Source organism: Leuresthes tenuis, unplaced genomic scaffold, assembly GCF_036924035.1.
Source record: "Leuresthes tenuis unplaced genomic scaffold, fLeuTen1.0.hap1 SCAF_2, whole genome shotgun sequence".
Classification (NCBI taxonomy): Eukaryota; Metazoa; Chordata; class Actinopteri; order Atheriniformes; family Atherinopsidae; genus Leuresthes; species Leuresthes tenuis.
The window spans coordinates 20,102,467-20,127,271 of NW_027325356.1; positions in this window are offsets into that span (position 1 = coordinate 20,102,467).

The window sequence follows — 24,805 nt, forward strand, 5'->3', positions numbered from 1 at the left end:
ATAGCCACACACATTCGCCATGATACTTACACAAGTAAAAAATAAACAAAAAAGACACTGAAAACTGATTTGCTCTCTTACTCTATTTCTTTTAGTATGCTTCGCTCTGTCCACGAAGTTGCCGATTTAAATTCATGAAAAAAATAATATGATCACAATCATTTCTTCCTCTGTCTAGGCTGTAAATTAGGGGAGATTGAAGCTGTGGTTGGTTCCTGAAATCAAATGAATGAAACATGCTTATGTACTCCAGACATGTACTGTAGTGCCCTGTATCGTGACTAACAGGAAAAACACAACGTTACAACAGTAATTTGAAATGTAAGTTAACCTTATCATTACCACCTCTGCCTCGCAGATAATGCCTCAGCTCGACACCTCAGTTCTGTTTCAGACAAACATGGATATAAGTTCTTCTTCTTCTTATGTAAAAAGATTTGGTCAGTTTTAGCAAATTTCGCAATGAAGTCTTGGAAGTTTGCGGCCTCTTAAAATGTTCTCTGATATCTTATAATATATGTCACTGTGATACGCCACAGACAAATCCTAAAGCAAACTGCATTACAGATAAACTAGAATGTTTTTTGTTTGTTTTGTTAGAAATTTGTTCTTAATAGAGCTGGTCTCCTTAACAATTTGACTGGACAAGGAGGTTTGAGGGGTAACCAAAAACCCATAACCTTTATAAAGTAATCTACCTCAGTGGATGTCCGCCAATCTGGATCCTTATAAATTGTGACCTTACATGTTTGGTCTCAATTCAAAGTATTATGACCTGTGAAAATCAAGCTGAGGTGTAGAGACACCAGTCAGGATTGAGGACATTGGAAAGTACGGCAACATCATCGCCCTGGACCCTAGACTGTGCCGAAGCTTCACCCTCCAACAAGACAGTGTACCAAACCACACATAACACTGAGCATCTCCGGAGAGATCATAAAATGGCTGCCTACCAGTTGTCCCGATCGGCATTGAAGGATGGCAGAAATGTCTAATCAAACAGTGACAACCTTGTTGTGCCATTCCCAGGCAGATTCGGGGTTGTAGTCCTTGCCAGGGGTGTATTAATACACCGGCTAAGTAAGGTGTTTGACTACCTATGTCATTGTGATATTTAAATTTTTAATTTGTATCACACCTGCAAAAATCTCTAGAAATTTGCTTTTGTTTAGTTGTTCTGTCAGTGTGACTCTAGACTGCTGCTCAAAAAGTTTAAATTGTTTCAGCATTTGGTTACAACTTAACAGAAGATGAAACAGTGATAGGATTAAACTACTCTCTGAATGTTATATACATAGCCCAGATAGCCTTTGATATACCAAAGAATGTTCTCTTTTGAAGCATAAGGGACAAGCACAGCTCCACTGGATAGAATATCACAGACTCTAATTGTAGACTTGTTGGGTGGTGCTACCATTATGAAGTCTAAGTTATTGCTTGTTGGAATAAAGGCTTTAAGGGGATTCCAAAGCTCCCCAGTTTCAGGTTTCAGACTATGCAGTAAATAAATTGTCGAAATGTTGGGTGATTCTTGTCAAAAGGGCTTTATAATGACCATGATTGTGCTATGTCCGTTTGAATCTTGGCCTAAATTTAAAACAAGAAACATAGCTTTTCAAGGTTGGTCTTACCACTTTGTCAAAACAAAGGCAGAAAATGGGAAGCAGAGGTACATCCCCATGCATATTTTAGCGTTCAAGTCCAAACTGCAATGCAGAGCATAACCAAGAGAAGGGAGTCACAGCTGGCAGTTAAGTTTTTCCCCACAATCTCAAAAAAAAAAAACACACAAAATATGCACTGCATTGCTTACTGCCATCATACAATATGAGAAACTGCAAAAGAATGCGGGCTACATGCCAAATGTTGTCACTAATAGGCCACTGCTGCAGATTTTTTTTTCAAATGCTATTATTTCAACATTTTCATTGTTGAATTACGTGCAAAATGCTCTGCAATGCATTGAGGCAGCATGCTGCAGTGTGTCAACAGTAGATACTGTGGTTATATTGGCTGTACTCGCAACTAAGCCAGTAAAAGACCAAGCTAAGCTGAGATGCTTTTCACATGAGCAGCTTGTACTGCCACTGTCAAGGGTTAACCCCTGAAAGGCAGTCTGGTGAAATAACAAAGTTGACCGTGAAGAACAGGAATTTATGCCACATTGTCTTCTTCCCCTATCAATGTCAAAGGGAAATTATGATACAGCCTTGAGGATAGGTCAAACTAATTTAATATAATCTACTGGATAAAATGATGGGTGAGAGAGGATCAAAGAGAATTTTCAAAAAGTGAAATTGAAAAATTAAAAAGTTAATCAGTTTGGTTTGAATTGTGGCCTAAAGTTACCACATTCTACAGGTGTTGGTATATCTCACCTTCACATTTCCCTATATACTCAGAAAAAGGAAACAGACAGTATACAAATTGCTGCACAGCAAATGTGATGGTGAAGTCAGTAGCATATAAACTCCTCTTTCTGAGCTTCCCAGCAACGTGGGATTCACGCGGAGGAAGGTGTGGAAGGTGTCCTGGCACACCGTGGGGCTTGCCAAAAGCTTTCTCATCTCCTGAACACAGGATCAGGTGTCACAATTTTCACAGCACCTTCTGGTTCTGTTTAATAGGAAATGAAGTCCATCAGAAGAATTCTGACCAAAACTGAGCCAGAATGGGCCCTGACAGGCAGGAATATTAGCCTGTGACGGCAGTCGGTAATTGAATGATCGGCTCCCCCCCTTACTTGTAATGAAGAGAATATGTGCTGGGAATGTGTTTGTCCTTTCTATCCTTCATCTGCCCTTTGCTTTTCCTCACCCACCCCCTTCTTTCTTTTTTTTTTTTACCCTTTAATAAATCATTTGGGTGGGCAGATATAAGGGATAATTTTACTTCACTTCAAAGCGCTCCTCATAGTGTCATTTCTGTAACCTCAAAGTGATGATGCATTAAAAAGGCTTCTAGTGAGCTCTGTCTGAGAGTGAGAGAGTGTTTTTGCCTTGAAATAAAGCTGTGCTGATAGTATCGTGAGAGAGTGAGTTGAAGTACATGAGAGATCAATTATCACACCTCATTTAGTTCTCGTATGCAAAATGATAATGGGTTGACCATGTCAGTCCTGAACCATCAGGTGGTGTATCGTCTCTCCATAAATGTGTTTCACAGATTGTCTGAGGGGGTCTGTAAAATCCCTTGAACAGTTAAAAAGCTGAAGGGAAAGAATTTGACTCCTCCTTGATCTGCCTTCAAATGGCCCTCCGTGGACAAGATTTAAGGGTAATAAACCGACAGGATAAACGTAACACTCAGCATGATATCACCACACACTTGTAAACACCATTTCCACATTGAAAGTTTTGTTTAAAAAAAAAACAAAAAGGAAAAAAAAATCTTGTAGCTTCCCTTGGGTGTTTGTCAGCAAACAGTGGAACAACTGTAGATCTATGCACGTTCCAGTGAGACACAAGGGAGATGTGTCACAAAGGAAGCTTGTGTTTAAGGCATGGTTGAGGGAGGGTGATGTTGCAGAGGAAGCGTGGGGCATAGCTTTGAGATGCAGCTTCATATTTCACGTAGCTCTGGGGAGAATGTCGACTCTGAGAAGGATTCTTAATACAACAATTGCTTTGAGACTTGCTCTTATTAATAATTCTCTGACTTTGGTTTTGTATTTTTCAAACCTTAACCAAAATCAGTTGTCGTGCGTTGCTGCTGGAATGCCTGACAGACTGGGCCCTGACCCTGGGCCGGCTGCTATAATGATGGGAAGATGAAAGAGCCAGGCCCATTCCCAGGCTGCCCTGTTAGGGGGTGCAAGCCTGTGAAATGGAGAGATAATGGAGACCAGGTGTGCTGTAGATGCCTGAGACACTCCTCAGTCAGTCTGAGAGCTCTTCTCAGTGAGAAGGAGGTACCACTGCTGAAAAGTCATTTGAGCACAAGCCAGCTCTTTACCTCTTCTCCTACACAAATATACTGATTGTGTAGGATATTACATATGTGAAAAAGTATGCTTTAATTAGTGGGATTGAAAGCACCATGTACATGCTCTGATGTATTTCCCCACCTCTTGAATACCTAGATAGTGGCTTTCATTTAGAAACCAAGAAAGCTGATTGAATATCAATATTTTTGCGGGAATTTTTCTGTATATATGTGTCTATGTAATTTCCATAAACACAATCATTTGACTATTCAGAGCAATTACTTTTGAGCTTTAACCCCTTGTATCTGTCGTTAATTTAAAGTATTGAAGTTCTAAACGAAAGGTCAGGCGAACTGGCCACAAAAGTGTTTCTAATTGGAGCAGACAGGCTTGCAAAGCTCTAATGTAATTACAATCTAATTAGCAGGCAGCTTGCAGAATCCAACGTGCCATTTAACATCAACAATTTAACCCTTCAGAAAAGCCCCCTAAGAACATATTTCAAAGATTATGTTGGATCTTGTGGGAGAAGCAGTCCCCTGCACATCTGTCCTCTATAGGAGGTCAGTAAATGTCAATTGGCAAGAGAGCTGAAGATGCTGAAGAGGGACTCAAGTTAAGATAAGTCCTTATTAACGCCTTCCACATAAGAGCTTGCTGAATGATAAATATTAAACATTCCACATTACAACATTACATACAAATCGGAATGACTCTCTTTATCATCACCGTGCATTGTCTTCCCGAGATTACCCCATAATTAAATCTCACAGGGCCCTACAGAGACTCATTTTCAAATGAGTGAATCACTCATTATTCACACATGAATAAGGGGCAGCGGCTGTTCCTATATGAACAAGTATGAAAAGTCAGTCCATTAGAATATGAGGATATTGCAGAAAGGCAGATTTCTATTAGATACCCTGTTTGGCTATTAAAATGGCTGTCACTCAGGATGGCTTATCTTGTCTTGTGGGCTAAAATGTGGTTTAATGTTTTGAAATTCAGCTTTTCACACAGTGTAAAATCAACAGTTGCTTTTTTTTAACCATAGAACTTTAGGGTAGGGGCTCTGGTTTGTTTTGAAAATTCAAATGCAAAATAAAGGCAGTTTGTGTGTTTGTGCTTCAAGAATCCAGAAAATGACACAAAAGGGCAGATGCGTTACATCATGATTTTACAATAATCTGGCTGTTTTTCAAGAAAACAGTGAGCTGCATTACTGTGAATGGCAATGTATTTTGAGGACACTTGGATCATGTGCACAGCTATGCTGTAATTTTCAGTTGAGGTGCATTGTGGGGTGTTAGTGGGCTGGTATTATTGGAAGCTGAACAAGAGAAGAGAAGAGTTTTGCACTGGATTTGTGACACCATTTGTGACTTATTTTGTAACAGTTGTTTAATTTTTTAATGTTTAATGTTTATAAAGGTATATAGAAGTTAGCTTAGCCATGAGTAAACATCATCTCTAACACAAGGAGTTTTAAGGACCACAAAATGCATTTGTTTGCTTGAAAAATAAAACAAAATCTTATGGTATGAATCAATTATATCATTGTTTTTCTGAATAGTTTAATTCTGTGTGTAACTTTATTTATACACTTAGAACTGATGTGTTCAATCTAAATCTAGAATACTGTGTCACTGCCTAAATTTCAACTATTTTGAATTAGACAAAAGGATATCATTGTCATATCTGAAATGTTAGCATTTTGTTAAAAGGAGGCTGGTCCAAACTGTCTTTTTATGTAATTTTATTGTACATATAAAATTGTATTTCGATCTTTTTTGCAAATACTGAAGATTCAACCAAGTGAAAAGATCTTATAGTTAGATCTTAGCTAAAGATGAGCAGTACATTCAACACTTTCTTCTTTGTCTCTTTTCTTCCTTCTCTGTTTCATACTGGTTAGTTCATATAACACCACCTACACAGTAACAGGAGACAGTTAAACTATCAGAGCAGCTTGTTGCACTACAGTACTCAAAATTGTGAATCATAGCCAATTAATCTGCAGAATACTGCCTGAAGCCCATCCCTACCCCCAACACAAACTCAATGCAAATGCAAGCCTATCCTTTGGTTTGCCTTTTTATCTATCTCACCATCTTCCTTGAGAGAGACATGACACTCTCAATGTATCAAGCCAAGGTCACTGAACAGCCATTTCAAACTGCTGCCTACTGCTTCAGCGTGAAAGTAATAAGGCCACCATTTAAATGTTACACTTATCAAACTCATATAACAAATGCTGGGCAATCTTCCCACAATGCACTCTTTCCTTCTCCCCTTCCCTTGATATATTAATTTTTGACCAAACGTCCCCGCTTGACTGCTGTAATGAGGTATGATGTATTGAGCTTTAGCTGTTGCCATGGAGACAGCAGTCCCCGCTCACTTGTCATTAGAGCACAAACAAGCGCCGGCATCTAATGTCATTCCAGTCAACATGAGGGAGAGCGATGAGAAAGGGAGAGAGTGTTGGATCACTCCCCGTCCTCAGTTTGAATTAGTTTTTATGTGGATTATTTGGATTGTATTGGATGTTATAGGCCAGTAATACTCTGTGCAGGATCATTGTTAGGTCCTACACCTGCAGAGGCACATTCACTGTCGTCTTTGTGTGTTTCACAGATCCACCGACTTTGATGTTGGCTAGCAAATGGAAATAGGTGTGTGGATGTCAAAGAGTAATCACCTGTCTCAAATATTCCTCCTCCTTGATCTATGTCTTGGTTAGCAAACAATTTGAAATTTACCATCTATAGTCTGTGCTTTCAAAAGAAATATGAGAAATGCTCCTTTCTCAGAGACATATATGTGACAAATGTTTTTCTCAAAGAAAGTCAATTAGAATAATGTTGATTGAAAACATGATAACAGCCCAAGATCCTCATTTTCTCTACAACTGTGATGAAATTACAGGCTGATTGGGTCTGGAGAAAAAAAAACAACATAAAAATGCACACACATATATATATATATATATATAGAGTAGAGAAAAAGGAAAGGAAACAAATGAGTTTCATTACAACTGAGCTGATGTTAGGCAGCTCTCTCCCTGTTAGCATAATTTTAAACTGTGCTATGATAATGGAATTGTGACTGAGTAATAATACTGTTGCAACTTTGGTATATTCCATCCCATTTTATTTCCAGTTAAGATAAAGCTTTCTGCTTGTTGTCTCGGCACGAAAGTGTGCTTCATTTTCAGATGCCCCTTCTCCCCTTATTTCAGTTCTAATCAGTGGCCGCTTTCTAGTCCCGTTGTTCGAGGTGAAAGTGTACTCGCATGCCTCCCTGTCTTTTCTGTGAACATAATCTCTTCCTCACACAGAACAATAATCCTTCCTTATTTTCTCTCTCAGTGTTGGTCTTTTATTACTTCCAGGTGTTAAGGTCCAGTTTCCCTTGCAAGCAGATGTGATGGGGGGGGGGGACCCTTTGTTTGGAGTTGTGTTATACCAAACTGGATAGTCAGTGGCAGTAATCTCAGATGGAAGACATCTTCAAAAAAGACAAAAATACAAACTAAATGAATGAGTTTTGTCATTAAAGAAATACACTGACAGACACAGGAGATTGAGAACAACAAGTTTAATAAATACCAAACCTGTAGGCTGTGTGGACAGAAAAAAGTCACAAAAGAAGCTGCATAGTAACTGAGAAAAAAAGACAGAAACTAAGGTGAAGAAAAAAAATTAAAATACGATTTCTGTTCAAGTTGTACCACGATCAGTGATTAATGGGAACTGCTGGACTACACATATGTTAGTGAGCTGCCTTTTGACTTGTCAGCTGAAATACGAGTTTCATCTGGTAAGATCAGTGGCTTTATGAAGTCTCCTTTCTTGTACTCCTCTCACATTTGAACAATTTAGGATTTCATGAAACAGAGATACTAACTTGCTGATTGATTCTGGTTTTTCTTGCTCTATAACTGCTAAAAGCAATATTTGATTTTGGACCCAAGAAACAGGACTTTTCACCGCTTTGTCACACACTTTCTAAAACATCTGTTTTGAACTTTCTCCATTTTCCTGCAAGCAGCTTAACTGAGATCACAAGTACTTGCAATGAAAAGTGACAGGAAATTGACTAAAGCATTGGAAATCAATTGAAAGTAAATGCGCTCCCTAAGTACAAGTGAACAGCTGATTGCTGCTTTCAGTCCGCCTCTCTATGTGCATTTCTCTCTTTCCCTTTTTTGTATTTTCTTTCTACCTTCTTTCTCTTCTTTCATTCAGTCACATTTTCTCCACCTCTGCCTCAAGTTCAAGTATGTTCACACTCATGATTTAAAGTGTTTGTACATCAAAATGAAAATGTGTGGATGATGAATTGGTTTTACTTCTTATCTCAGAGTAGATGGTAGGCCAGTGTAAGAAATAAAGAAAAGGTGATACATTTTTTACGCAGGTGGTGCACGAAGTATAATTCATGTTCTTTTACAGTTTTTTAGGTTTTTTTTAAGGTTTAGGTTGTCACCGGAAAGTCATGAAAACACAAGTGTAGAGGACCGCATGTAGCAGGACTTAAATGACAAAAAAATGTAATTGAAATTTCTATCTTTGTTTCTAAGTCTGAGGTTTTGTCGATGGGTGAGTCATCTTAAATCCATATAAGTAAAAATTGCAATGCATGCAACCTTAATATTTGTTCTGAGGCCCATATGATAAAAATCAAAGTCTGCTGAAAAAGACACACTGCCGACATCAGTCCTGTCTGTGCGTAAAAATTCTGAGGTTGGGAACTTAAAATTTTGAGACCACAGTCATCAATGTTTTTTAATGATTTTTTATTTTTATTTTTTTTTACAGGAAATGACAAAATACCATTAAGAAGACGCACAAATTCCTCTTTTTTAAGCATTGTTTTCCAAGATAATGGTGGATGGCTAGTGCTAGAAATATAAAACTGACACTGAATTTGATTTCATGACAGCTTTAATGGAAAATAGATATTTTACATAGCTATTTTATTCCTGTCTCTTACTTTCAACTCAAGGGAAAATCAGAAAGCATTCTGCTGTTTTGTTTTCACAATGACTTCTGAGTCTGTTGTAAGTTTTCACCCGTTCAGACATTATGCAACAAACATGTGATTTTACCTTTCAAGCCAATGACGATAAGGGTAAAATCAGTTATCTAAACTAAATGCAAAGTTTTAACCCCTCATTGGGCTTTTATTTCATATTTATTTTTTTGTAGGCTAAAAAAATAAAAGGACTTAGTGGCTAGCTTATCAGTTTAATTTTTTTTCAGGTTATAGGATGCCTTTAAACAGTGTTGTGGGTTAAGTCGAGTTTGAGGCCTATTCTGGCATAATATCAAATCCTAAACAGGTTTATTGGACACTGATCCTAACCCAGAAAATGCCCTCTTACCGACTTATAAAGAGTGTGCCACGATATTTGAAATCAGATTTTGACAATCCACCAAACTGGACCAGCTACTGATTTCTACTTCAAATACAAACTGTAACATTCAACACGTGGCTACTGATGGTGGGGAGTTTAAAAAAAAAAACCATAAGATATATCTTCATATTTCAGGGAAGAAATTTTTAGTAGGTTTGAATTGCCTTTTTATCATCTCTTTTTTAAGGAATAGAGCAGCCCATATGGAAATACTAGTTCTTATGCATGAAAGCATTTAATGTGGTGTATAAAATATGAATGAAGAGGTGTTACTTGTCTAAATATGTGGATTGCATAAAGGCAGCAAGGGGATTATGGGTAAAACAGCGTTGTGGATTTATCCTCTAAGGTTTTGTTGGTTGGTGCTTCTGGTTGAGTTACACGCATGCCCTCAGAGGAATGCTTTTATTCTTCAGTTTTTGTTATTTTTGTATTTTTTAAAGTGATGAAAATCAAGGTTGAAATCTGAGCAAATTTAAGTGAAAATAAAAAAAAAAATAATAAAATAAAATAAAATAAGAGAGTGCCTGTTTCTCCGTTTCAACCAACACCACTTCCCCTCCCTCTTTTCCTGTGGCGTGAGTGTGACCAGGCAGGGGTTAAATCCATTGCACCATAAAAAGGAGCGGTTCATAAAATGGAGGAATAAGAAGCAGAAATAATATTTCAAGTATGATTAGTTCATCCGCAGGGCACCTTGTGCGATTGAGAAAGTGGGGGGAGAGTGGGAGGGGGTATTGTGCACGGCAAGCAGTAAATTATATCTAGCCTTTGAATGATTCCTGCAGATCCTATTACGACAGTGAGGGGGACCGGGGAGTGGTGGGGGGGAATGGGGCAGTTGGGAGAGAGAAAAGCAGCAGAACGAATGGGATGAATTCTGTTTCCAGCTGTCCGAATGACGGGGCAAATGAGGGCGTGTGTGGATGGGGGCAGGGTGAGGATGAAAAAAACAGTACTATTATTTGTTATCCTCCCAAAAATACTGTCTTGTACACATGCAAACATGCAGAATACATTTTTTTTCAGTTTTACCCCAATCATCTTTCTCAGCAAGTCTTTCTGCCAAATCGAGAAAAACACAGTCTCCCATTACCAGCCCCTGCACTTCTCCACCCTCCCTGAATATTTGAGAGGCGCTTGTCTGCCATTTGTCACTTTGACTGCTGATATAGTAGCTGATAGTGGCATTAATGTGCTGCTGCTGAAGATACTCCTCACATAGGAACAGAGACACCAAATTTATTCACCCAGCACCTCCATTTTGCCAACAGATGCCAAATATTGTTCATCAGGCCTTTTCCTGTTCTTAGAACAGAGACAAAAGCACTTACACTCTGCTGGAAAAAAAATCTGCTACAGTCACTTTGAACTTTTCCATTTTTTTTCTTGCTGAATATTCTGGAAAAAAAAACAACTGTTTTTTAATTCAGCTAAAGCTGAAATCTGTTTGCATTTATTGTTCATGATATTCATTTTTGCTCAAAACTAGATGTCCTTTTGAATCTGAATTCAGTTTGTTGGTTATGGATGACATGCTATAAAACTGCTTCTTGGTATTATGTGGCAGTGACTGTCCTTCACCGGTAAGTCTTTTAGAAATGAGTTCATGAAGCCAAATAAATAAATATGAAGTCATATAGGCGCAAGCTTATACACCTTTTCAGTTATTATTCTTGACTTACTGATATTTAGTTATTTTCAATCATCTATGGAAATATGCATGTAGCCCACTATCTCTATTCTGCAGAAAACTGTTTGATCAACTGTATATATCAGTTAATTAATTAAGCCTCATTTTGGCAAACTGTGTTGCAGAGTTGACAACTGCCAAAGGAGAGAACAGAGATTCTGGACATGCAGAACATTAATAATAACAGAGGAGGAGGCGAGGGTGAATTTAAATGAAAGAATTCTGAACCCAACCTCCCACTTTAATTGCATATTTAAATTTCTTATAATGAATTCTGACATCTCCAGTCACCAAAATCCATCATTCTGAAGGGTATTATTCCTCAATTAACCTGTTGTTCCTGCCTAGAACTGTCTTTCTGCATGGCTTCAAAAGGAAATAATTCTAATTACTTTTAAGTATAAAGCAGATTGGCAGTCTACCCTTATTTCAAGCATACACTGTCCCAAAATTTGTACATTTTAACTCACTGTAAGCAGATGGGGTTGGAAGTCTACATGAGTCACGATCCATATAGTTAGCATATGATATTCATAGCATAATGTGTGGATGGCCCCTTAAGGAAATTCAAGGAGTTCAAAAGGAACGCCGACATGTATTTCAAGCATCCAGCAGAACATATTCACTAAGTGGCACTAGAAAAGAGGCAAAAATAGCATCCAAGTATCTGAAGTCAGATTTTATTGTAACGTAAGGAAGAAATTGATTTGAGGGACCTTGATCATTTAATTCAAAAGCATGATCAGCTAGACCAAAAGCTGGAACATATTCATAATATCTTCAAATCACATTATGTTCACAATTAAATACAAAAAATTATTCCGATTGTTCAAGTAACTCAGCGAACAAGAATATAATGCAGAAATCAGGAACAGGTTGGGATACAAAGCAAAAATACAAGGGGAATGTCTGGAAAGCTTATGTGTTAGAAGGTAATGACTAACCACAAAGAGGTGAGGAGCAATTAACCAATAGGACACTGGAAGTGAAACTAAGTGAAATACCGAAAAAATCTCAGAATATAACAGGATCAAAAGGAGGGTATTACAAAACAATGAAAACTACAAAAAAAAACTAGAAAAATCTAATTTATGAGTTAGTTAGACCAAGAACAGGCATTTAAATCACATATAAACATGCTAGTCTGAAGGAAACTGAAGCTCTAAAAGCCAGGCTTACACTTGCATCGAATCCCTCCTGCATGTATAAACTGCATGCATAACTAATATCACCTGGGCCTAGCTGCCTTGCACGTGCTGCAAAGTTTCTTCTTTTTGCATCTTTTTGTAACAGTAAAGCATTATTGCATATTAATACAGCCACATTCCTAGCAAAGCAGCACCTTCACAAATGTTTCTGTTTTGTTTTTATTGTCAGACAGCGAAACCTGTGAGTAATTGTGAATCTCTCAAGTCACTCAAAGCCTGTAAAAAAAAAAATACAGATTTTGTAATTACAGCATCATGTAACTTAACGACAACGTCTGTGTAGTTAAGTCAGCTATACATGCACTATGATCTTCCATAGAGAAAGTTAAACACAGCAGACTGTCTACTTACATAGCATTGGAAACAGTTTGGTCAATAACTTGACTGTCGTTCAAATAACTGACAAAGTCGAGCTGTGACTGCAGCTGTACTGAGTGATTAATTTAGCTGTGATTAAATGTGTGACAGCTAGATAGCAGTATTAGAATCTATCTTCAGCCATCTGAGTCTTTCACTACAACATAACAGGATAAACTGAAACAGAAAGCAGCTTCTTAAATGAAAATGCCCGTTTTGCCGAGGTAGTGTCTGTCAGGGGTGGCTTGTCCATTTTATGTTCTACCAATAGTGACCCACACTGGCGAAAACACCAGAATTGAATTTAGCGAACCATACTGCGATTTCAGTCATTGGTTCCCAAAGTGCTGTTTTAATGCTGAGTTTGGCAAATGACGGTCACCAACTTGATGTTTTTTGGAGCCAGAAGTGATTTATTTATTTTTATTTTTTGGGTGCGGGGGTAGTAGCTGAACAGTGTTTCTCGAAATAACTGTCATGTTATATCTATTCCATTATGTCATCACTTTGAAAAGGACCAACAGCGCTGTGATTAACGGCAGGGAATGTTTCTTTCCACCCTACAACAACAAATTCAATTTATTCAATATATTGAATTGAAAAGTTGACGCAGTTGAGTCTTTTGGAACCAAACGTTTTTTGGAGCCCTTTGTGATACTGAATTTTCAGATACTTCAGCTAAATCCATCCATTTTTAGATAGCCTGAATTAAGCCCATCAACCTTTATATCTAAATGTCACCTGGAGCAAAATAAGTAAACAAGCAGACAGACAAAAATGATTAATTTAGTTAAAAAGAAAAAAAAAGAAAAGATAAACATTATTCCTGTTGTTTCTAGATACTAGGCAGGTAATCTTGCTTTTTCTGAATCGGCGGGAGCATGTAATGAGGCTGTTTAAGGTAATGATTATTGACAGAAGGCTTGCTCGACAAATTAATGTTCGATCACATTCTACACAATCTGTGAGTCTCTCGGTTATGTCAGATCACTCTCCACATTCAAACAAGAGAGATTATTGCAAGAAACAGTAGATGTGATGTGCACACTGCAAATAAAGATTAATAAGGTTGACAGATTAGCAATGTGGCATTAACAACTGGAGACCTAAGAAAACCAAAGGAAACTGACCTAAACTCCTCCTGACCTAAATCCACTGAACATGATTATGCTGGGAGTTCATGCCAGCTCTGATAAACAGAAAAAAACCTAAAGCAAATCAATATTTGGTGTGACTAGTCTTCTGTATTCAGTACATTTAGGAATGCATATTCAAATTAGTCATTTTTATAGTTTGACACATTTCTAAAACAATCTATACAAAGTATACAGTTCACCCCAGTCCAAACACACAGCTCCATTGAAACAACAGCTGCATCTACATTCACACTTGTGACAACTGGAGCCACAGCCACCACAGCTGCCGCTCATGTTGCACTCTTCAGCTGTGACTTCTGTCATGCCCAACTCCACTCAGCACAGCTTGATCTTTCATATGAGCAGCAATCATCTTGCTTGTTATAGCTATATGTTCAGTCAAAGCAGCGATCGCCACAGCTGAGAACTAAAGCCAGCGCTAAAGTGCCTTAGGATACAGTTTCTCCGTTGGCAGCCTAACTGGCTCCAAAAACAGAGACTAAAAAAACTTCAAACATCATTGTTAAACAAGAATATCTGGATTTTCCAAGGGGTTAGGTTCTTGAAATTTGAATTGACTCCTTTTGTTGTGGGGTGTCACTTGGAAATCTGGGAGTCAGTTTTTTTTATTGTGACGATGTGTAGGACTTAACAGCGCTGCTTAGGGCTGTGTTGGCAGATGTGTCTCACCCCCATTACATCCATCAGCTGTAGTTTACCTCAGCTCTATTAACGATCTGTCAACTTTCAACTTTCTGTCAAAATTTGTCCATTTCCATGGTTACTATAACTGACAAGACAGGAAGATCTATACGGCACGACTTTAGAGGGCATACAGTATGTAACTGGGGCTATATCTGTATTGTCATATTTTCTTGTTACAGAATTAAAGTAAAAAAAATCCATACTCATCATGTAGGTAAAACAGCCTAAACCTTTAGAGGGTAGAAAGTATAGAATATTTTTTGTAGTTTCTTTGTCTTTTTCAATGCCTATCCTGAATGGTAATTACTCTGTTGTGATGTATGGCTAAATCACAAACCTGATCAATACTTATTCCAACAATATTGCCACCCCTGTTTGTGCTTTCTGTTTTGTCCCTATCCACTTATTTTGTGATTAGTGAGGTAGGTGGGAGACAGCTGTGCTTTATTGTTGTAAGTATTTTCTATAACACTGAGTATTATCATTTAAGTATTTTGGACTGAGGTGAGTGGTGGAAAAAGTGTTTCAACAGAGGGCACCAACAGAGAGCAGATGCATACTTTGGCTGTCAGATGCTGTGAGAGTAAACTAGACAAAAACAAAGAACCGAAACCTTTTTCCTTCTCATAACCAGGACACAAACCCTTGATATTTAAGCTTAATTTATCTCTGAAACACTTTTGATAGCTCAGGAACTCACGTTACAAACACAAAAAAATAGCAACAGCATGGACACATAAGGATGGAAACAAAAGTGTTGCCTGTGTAACTGTTCGGGATTTTGATGACATGAGAGAGCAAACCGCTTGCTTCATTTTACTTTGGTCTGTAGCGCCCGCCACAGGGTACAATTAATTTGTGAGCAGAATATGAAGGGTCTGTGATGAATGTTTGCAACCCTGGAGACCACATGGTCAGACTCGATTTCCATGTCCTTGTAGCAATCAAAACAGGAAATAGTAACTGCAACAATCATGTACGCCTTTGTGGCAATTTTTAAAATAATATGTGAAGCCCATCTATCTTTCTATCTATTGACCAACAGTCATTAGTATAGTAAGAGGGTTTTGAGCAACAAAACTTCTCACTTTTCTATCCTGCACATTGAGCTCCACAGCTTCTAGCATGTTCAGTATTATTGTTGTTATAATTGACATTATGTGAAAGCTACATTTGAGGGATAGTCAACCTTGTTTCTGTTTGCACACTGTACCATCTCAAATGAAGCTAATGAACATTGTGTTGTCTGTTTTCTACCCATTAGTGTTCCTATTTTAATTATGTGTTCCTACCCTTTGAGTGACATTTCATGATTGCATTGTACTGTGTGCTGTTTATGCCTTTATGTTTTATTTTGTAACTCTTCAAGGCACAAAAGGATTCAAAAACAACCATACAAATGTAACCTTTACAATGCTTGCATTCAGCATGCCTACCCACTTATTTAATACCACAATTAGATACATTTCCAGAATAACGATCCATTAAGAGAAAGTTGGTGGTGGAAACACAGCAGAGTGATTTTTACCTACAGGCTTCAGTACACGCCTTGCCTTGCTTTATGCTTGCTGAAAATACTGCATATTATATTATTTGATTTACAGGTAACTTTTATATGTTAAACCTAAACAGCTGATTATCATAATGGATAAAAGCAACCCTGTTACCCTGTTTCCCAGATCTATAAATTAAGCCGTGACCTTCTGATTTTCAAAAAGCTTCCACACCCAGAAAAGTCAAATAGTCTAATTATTTTTGATGATCTGACTTAAAAATCATCACCCAAAATGTTTATTTTGATCTGACTTTTATAGAGTTTTTCTCTTAAAAAAGGCATTTTGCAATTGGAGTTTAGATAATAGTATATTGTAATGTTCTAGTAAGATTCTTAATTTCCATCTCTGAAACGAATAAAAAGAAAATTAAAGTCACATTGATGTTACTCACTTTAAGCACGACTTTCTACTTAACTTTTGCCACAATTAGGGAATTTTAGCATGCTGATAAATTAGCAAAATAGTGACATTCCTGTCCTTATTAGGAGAGTTCAGTTGACAATAATTTCTCTTCTAATTAGACTAACATGCTAATAAATCATTATAATCACGTGCAGTGAACAAGCTGAAAGCCGGCCTGGCTTTATTGTGAGCAATAGTCCTTTATTAATCTGTACTGTTTACCAAACCTTGGTTTTCAAAAGATTTCTAACTCATAAATGTCACCAAAAAGCATTTTGGAGGATCTGAGTTATTAAAAGACACAGACGACGAGAGGAACACATAGACAGTAATAAATGTCAACATTACAAAGACCAACAAGCATGCCAAGGAGCTGTTATCATGTATAAAAAATATCTTTGAAACTATAATAAGTCATCAGTCCACTGGCATAATGCTGTTCTAGCTGGAAGTCATGGAGCTGTTGACTGTTCTGTACTTTTGTAATCATTCAAATTTAATTAAAGGGTAGAGGAGAAAATGGCCCGAGCTGATAATATAATGAGTTGCTGAGGGACATCTTTTTAACAGTCTTACTTTGTAACAAAGATGTTGCCAAGTCACAGTTGTAATATAAACCTTGGGTAGCCACTTCTACTGGATAATTCACACCGGCCCCAAGGAGTACTCTCCTCACTGCAAAATCTTCTGACTAAACTGATGATTTCATTTTGCCCATCATTATCAGTTAACATCAACAAATATGAGAAATCTATGATCAAATTGTCATCATTGTTATCTCGTATTACATATTTTTCTTCTCTTCTAGATTAAAGCCTTTATTTAAGACTGCTATGATTACTATCAAATCAGATTGCAGTTGTAAAACTTTTATGTTCAGGAGCTTTCATCATGGCATTACTGCAAGGAGGATTTAGGGACCAGCATCTTCGCTCCCAGTCCAAAGAAATAGTCAATTAGGTTTGATTCTTTAAAGTTAGTTGCTGCTTTCTCCTGTCTCGGGTATAAGCAAAATATTGTCCATGGAGGTGAGCTTACGGGCCACATTATCTAGCATTAAATCATATTATACACTCACTGCTGATTCCTCCATATTTACATTGTGAATCGGATCTTGCTGAAAAACCAGGTTTTACGATATCTGCTTCTCTAAAACCTGATACGTACCAGCTCTCTTAACATACATTGCATTCTATTACAATGTACGTGGTGCCAGGTCACAGAAAAGGTCAAAAAAGGATTCCTGCCAAATGAACACGAGCAGAAAGTTTCTTCTTACTCTTGATTACAGTCCATCCTGACTCCAAGCCAACTGTCAGCTCAACCAAAGTTCTCCCACAAAACACTGATATTTGACCTTTCTACCCTCTGCTACAAAAGCTCAATAAAATGACAATTTAATGCTCCACATAGACATTTATGAGAGTAAATTAAATGTTAGCAAATGCTTAAATAGAAACACTGGCTTTTAAGCAACTCATGTCTTTGTGTTGTAATACAGAATGAACTGAATTGGTGGAAATAACTCATATGCTCTAAATTAAACATAATGGTTAACATAAGACATGTCAGCCATGTAGAATGTTTTAGATGAAAAAAAAATTAACGCATCATGCCATTTTTAATAAGCATAAGATAGATTATTGTTATGAAAACACAAAAAAACTCAAATAAAATTGAATAAATCTAGGAATTTTCTTCTCATTATGATTGCAAAATTTTTCAATAGGTTATAGTTTAATACATTATTTTACTATTCAAAATCATTTTGGTTTAATCTGTTCAATTAAAATATTGAGCATAGAAAAATACAGCTTCCAGTTAGAGTTAAGAATCTTGCGTGGATCAGATGGGAAATGCTCAGAATTTAAGCTATTTTCTGGATGGAATGTCTGCATCCAGGAACTAAAGAACAGCATAAGTTCAAAGATCTAATCTAATTCCAAAAAAGCTAAATATTTCATCAGATGTTTTACGGCAATAAATATTTTATCAGAATTTGCTCACTTGTGTTGAAGCAACAAACTCTAACAAATACCTAACAAGAAAGGCATTCAGACATTGAGATGGAGACAAATTGCGCTGTACAGTTGGTTTCGAGTAAACATGACCGTGTATATAATAGGAGGGGATATTGATAATACATTGCAATTAAACAACCTTGCAGGTAATTCATTTTACAACACTAAATGCTTTTATAAAAGACATTTGCACTCTTTGACCTTAGTCCTGCGCGAAAGCACACACACACACACACAGACTATCTAGTCTACTATTAGAAAAATAAAGTGGAAAAAGTGGCATGTTCTTCCTTTGAAAAGACTAAAAAAGAAGACGGTGGTGTGAATTGAAGCCAAATATTAGGTCACTTTTTCATTCTATCCATCCATTTTCTATACCCACTTAATCTAATTTTAGGGTCGCGGGTGGGCTGGAGCTTATCCCAGTCGTCATTGGGCGAGAGGCGGTGTACACCCTGGACAGATTGCCAGTCCATCACCGGGCCACACGCAGACCAACGAGACAAACAACCACACACATTTCACACTCACTCCTTGGGACAATTTAGAGATACCAATTAACCTAACATGCATGTTTTTGGTCGGTGGGAGTATTTGGTGATACACGCATACACGTGGAGAACATGTACAATGCCACACAGAAAGGCCCCAAAATAAAAAAACTTCCCCTCAAAGACAAATCCATGTTTAATTCAGTATAAAACTGCATAGTTGTCAGAGCTGTAAGAGAGGCACGATCACAGGACTTCTTCTATTCTCAGTCAGATAATGATACCTGCTGATGACCGATGGCTGCCCAGTACAGCGGGAGGCTTGTGTGAGAGCCACTATTCAGTCAGATGCAACATTGACTCTTGTGCATTTCTCTGTAAGAAACATTCGTAACACTTACTTGCTACAGCACGTGAAGTGAAGGCAATGAAGGAAACTTGTAAAAATGGAAATTATGAATCGAATTCTGATTAACGCCTAGTTACTTTTTTTATATCGGCCTAAATTTCAGAAACACAACATTTCAAACCGTAACATAGCAGGAAACACTATGTGAAGTTATAGTGATGCAATGACCAGAGGGTTTCTTTCAGACCAAATGTGACAACAGTACCATTGAACTCTGGAACCTATTTTTTTTTTTGTGGCTCATGCCACACAAAAATGATTTGTGGCTGCACTAAGCAAACAGTTAATGTCATAAAAAATACAAAGGCGATATACCTGAGGCATCCACTCAGCCACAGGAGGCCAAACAGAGTAAAAATTGATACTATGTGAGTCTGGAATCTATGAAATTTATACATGTAACACAATGTGGCAGTTGTATCCAGACGTTGGAAGGACATCTTAGTAACAGGCTTTCCTCCAAGGTGCCATGCTTTTTAAGTCAGCAATATGCACAAACATATATCCTTGATGCTGGCAACATATACGACACATATGGCAGAAAGCTTCCAGCTAGCCATCGGCAAACTGACATGCTCGCAGTTGTAAAAAACACTCTGCCTATTTTCTTTTATGCTCCACGAACCTGCTGACCAGTGTGCTGAACTCAGCGTTGAGAGCAGTTCATATTGCATTCTGTCTGAAAGGCTGAGAGGCCATTACTTTCCATTTGTATGAATTAAAACCTGAGCTGCAGTGTCCTCCGTTCTCTCGTTCCTCGACTGAATACTCTACATTCTTTCACTAATAATCCTCCCAGTAAGAATATAAATGGAATATAAAACCAGAATCCACATTGCCCTGGTTTTCCCATGTCAGAAAGATCTAAGCTCACAGTTATGTTTCAATTTGTGTTTTGGATGTGTTTGTTTTGGACTGAAAAGTTGCCGTTCGATATCAACACTGAGTGGTTTTCTTAGATCATACACTTAAATTGTTGGACGATGGAACAATGGTCATGGTCAATGGAACAATCCTATAAAAAAATCTCAAAGCCAAATTTGGAAACGTATTTAGTCGTACAATCATATCAAACTGAAGTAGTGTTATAATATTTACAACATTATTGTTCGTCTGACTTATCATTCAATCAGTAATGCACACTGATGTCAGAGCTGCAGACTTACTTGACAGTAAACTATGAACACACTGATAAAAAGTCACATTTCATGACCCTGTAATGAACTGATGACCGCATCCACATGAGCAACACATAGAAAGACTTATGGATTACACTTCACTGAATTAAGGTTAGGTTGTGCATTACTGTTCTCTATCATGCATTTTCCTGTATTCTACTTCTATAATGCATTTCCTGCATTAGAAGCTGAGCCCTATGTCTGCAGCTGCAGTCATGTGGCCAACAAGTGCGTGCTGGGTCACAGTCTGCTGCAGTGCGGAAACTGTTGTTCTCAAGCTCGAAAGGAGGCCTCGTTTGACCACGTAAAGGTTTGTCCTTTGTTTTAAGCCTTTAAAAAATAATAATAAATTAAATATGTGCGCGTTCCTGACTGGAAGAACGGACCGGAACTAGCTGCTGCTCCACGCTTTACGTTCGCTGATTATTGTTTTCAATAGCGAAAATGCTCTTTGGCATTAGAAATGCCTGGTTCAGAAATAGTGCTTTTTGGTGTGTGCAAAGCATTAGTTGGATGTCGAGAGTTAGTTTTAATATTGTTTACGTTTCAAGTACAGAGACAGCTCCCCTCTCTTGCTTCTAAAAAGTTTTTTATTTTTTTTATTTTTTTATTTTTTAAACATTTTATACCATTGGCATGCGGGCCTTATTCACAGTAATGTATCAGCTGACAGGACCATGAAGCAAGGCATCTAAATTGAATGAATTAGTGAGGATATTCTTTAACTGTGCTTTTTCTGTTTCTGAAAATGGCTTTTTGTTGAGTTGATCATGTCAGGACATCAAATTGCGTGAATGTTGCTGTTATTTAATGCTTCCAGTGTGTAGGCGTATCTCTGTGTTATTTGTGCCTTAGTGTCACTACAGCCTTCTTTGCATAGGTTACATTCAGTAGCATTTTAATTTGCTTGCCAAAGTTAAAGGCTTCTTCTTAATGGTTTTAAAGTTTCCAAGGTTAGGAGATGATGTTTTGTTGGCAGCATCATTTCTGCCAGTGTGCCCCTCTCTCAGTTTGATCACCTTAATCCAATCCCAAATCTATTACTGGGCCCTGACTGAGATAAGGCAAGCTGGAGGATGTTGGTGTATCCACATGAATTAAATAGACTGGAGCTCTATCAAGATCATCCCGCAGGTCAAGGCTGCTCCACAAGGAGATATGATGTAGCCAAACAGATTTTTATATTGCCCATAACGCCCTACTCGGAATTATCATCTGCTATCCACAGTAAAGAAACAGCAACACCTCCCATCCTTGATTTCTACATACATCACAATCAGCGGCAGCTTTTGTTGTTTGTTTTTGACTTGTGAAAAGTTTGAATTTCTTAAACTTTAACCTAATTCATCTCAGACTTTCAAGAGCATACTTACTTTTCATTAAGAATGCATTTCTGCTTAGATTTATGATTCATGTAAAAAGAAGAAGAGCCAAAAACGAGGACCAAATGGTGGGCCCCACATGTTAGAAAAAAAAAAGGTGCAAAGTTGAGTTGATTTGTTTTTGTGTGTGTGTGTTTATCCCAGTGTCCAGTTCAGATCAGAATGCCTACCTTACTGTATGCCGACAGCCTATTACCAGCACAGACAGGAATGTCCATGATCAGACCTAAATCGACTGCCTGAATTTCAGTTTTCAGTTTTATTGGTTTGGTTAATGACCTTTTTAGGAAAAAATGTGTCATACCTTTCATTATCTGTTGCCAATAAAGGGAGACACCAAGCTAACTTGAAGTACACTGTTTTTCGTATTTTCCTGCTCATAACAGAAACAATGACATGTGTTGAGCAACGGCTGAGGAGGATTCAAGTGCGTTATTAAAGCCATTTATTGCAGCAGATTCAGCCTCACCAGACGGTCAAGAGCTCCGCAGAGAGATTCTTAAGCATTGTGTTGCTGTATGAGTTTCATAGAATTGCTGCTATTGACATGAATAAGGATGTCTTAATGATTTGTGTATGTGTTGTCGTTCAGACCTGTGTTATTAGAGGAAACTTTTGTCTTTCTGTAGATAGGACTGCAGTGACACCCTGTCATGAAATGGGGGCCAGAAGCTATCAGAATATCCTGAAGGACCACATGGATGCCTCGAAGGCAATCTCCGCACCACATCACTCGTGATTGATAGTTTTAGGTAAGCTCAGACATCACAGTACACAGTACTGTTTAACACAGAGTCTATGTTACCTATGTCGATTAGAGAGAAGGAGAAATTTGACCTGATTAGTGGGGAAATTGTTGTCTTTTAAGAACTATAAAAAAAAAGAAAGTTAATGATATAATGAAAGAATAATTGAAGAATAAAACAACGGGTTGATATGAATGTTTGAGATGTGTTTTCAACAAAACATGAGGACAGATTATATTATGACCTTGATGTGGTTAACAGACAGTTATTGGACTTATCCATATGGCTTTATTTGATTTGAAGTATTTCTTTATTCCTTTTTCTTGGGTGTAAAAAACTATTTGATATATAGATAAAAATGATAATAAATAATACAATTGTTACAACATTCTTTTGTCAAAATGACTAACTTAAAGAAAGTCCCCCCTCGTGTGGCTGCGCTAGCTTTTAATCTGTTTCTGATGTTTTGTGGCATGAGCACAGAATCTTTCAGAAATGTAACTCTACAGTTTCTAATACATAGTGTGTCTTAAAAGCATGACAGGTTTATCAGTGCTGGTATTTCTTTAATTAGCACTGCTACATCAAAAAGCTTTTTGCCATTGAGAGAGATTCATTAAATATTTTCAGCTGTAAGGAAAATGTCCATTCAACCAAGCACATATCTGAGAAAGGTAGAAACATGCAATATAAATGCTCTTAGTCTCAGTAATTTTTATTACTTATTCATTTTTTTCTTTTCAGTCCTTTACAATATGATGTTTTCTTATAATCATCTTCCTTCGGTAATAATGAAAATTACAAGGTTGAGTAGAACACTATCTCCTGTTAGTTCTATTCAGCGGCCTTAAAATTAGATATTGCTTTCACAATGACCCCAAACAAGGTTACTATATTCTTAGTAGAATAGAATAGACTAGAAAGATACTTTATTCATCCCCCAGTGGGGGAAATTTGAAAAAAAAAAATATATATATATATATATATATGTATACTATATACTATATTCAAAAAAAATTTTGAGAAAAAGGGATTCACCTATAGCCTCCTGACAGTCATTGGTTAGCCTTAAATCCCTCATTTTGATTGCATAGTTACTATTACATTAAGAATTTGTCTGATCTGCCAACTAGGTGGGGGCCTACTTTCATAGGTGGTGGATATAACAAGGAAGAAAGCCAAATGATCCAAGTTGAATCCCAATGCTGTGAATGCTAATTCAGTTTTTCTTATAATCTTGTGGGCATCACTTGACGCTCTGATACTTTATTTTTTCGTGAGTTGAACGCCTAATGTTTTTCTAATTGCGCTGATAATTCTATATAACAATAATATAGAGTAACAATAATGAACAACTCTTGTGAAGTGACACCATATCTTATCTCTTGATGGCTCTCTACGCTTACCTGCTCATACCAAAACATTGTCCAATTGTACATGAAGAAAAAGCACAATTTCTTAGAATGGAAACATTAGTGTTGATGCTGTTTACAGAGATGCCAACTTAGCCGCTGTACAATTAGTTTGTCTTGAAGACCTCTAAACTTGTATGCGAATAACATGGTACACATTTGTATCACTAGTTTTTCACTAATCCACTGATCTACAGATGTCCGTGAGGCAATCAACTAATTGAATAGAGCCCTGGTAGTTTGAACCAATGCTTTCCTTAGATGTCCATGATCTTTGGACTGCATTTTAGTGAACTTTGCATCCATACAAGAGATAAATAACCAACACTTAGATTGTGTGCGTGTATGTGTACTTGCTATTCTATTTTCATACGGGCAAAAAATGAGGAACCAGCTGTACTTGTGGGAACCAAATGGTGGGCCCCACATGTTAAATGGGATTTTTGAGGGTCAAAACTTGGTTTTATACTTAGGGTTATGGTTAGGTTTAGGGTAAGGTTTATGGTTAAGCCTTCAGGTGTAATTGTCAGGGTAAAGATAAGAAGCTAGGGAATGCATTTTGCCAAATGATAAATCACCACAAAGGTATAAAAACAAGTTTGTGTGTGTGTGTGTGTGTGTGAACAGCCAGCTGGAGGAGATCGAATGGATGAGGCTAAGAGATGGCTAAGATGAGAAGCTGTCTGTTTGTGGTCAGGATCTGGCATACTGCTTGTGTTGTGTGATACTTGATCTGATGTTAATGTGCTGGTGTGTGTGTGG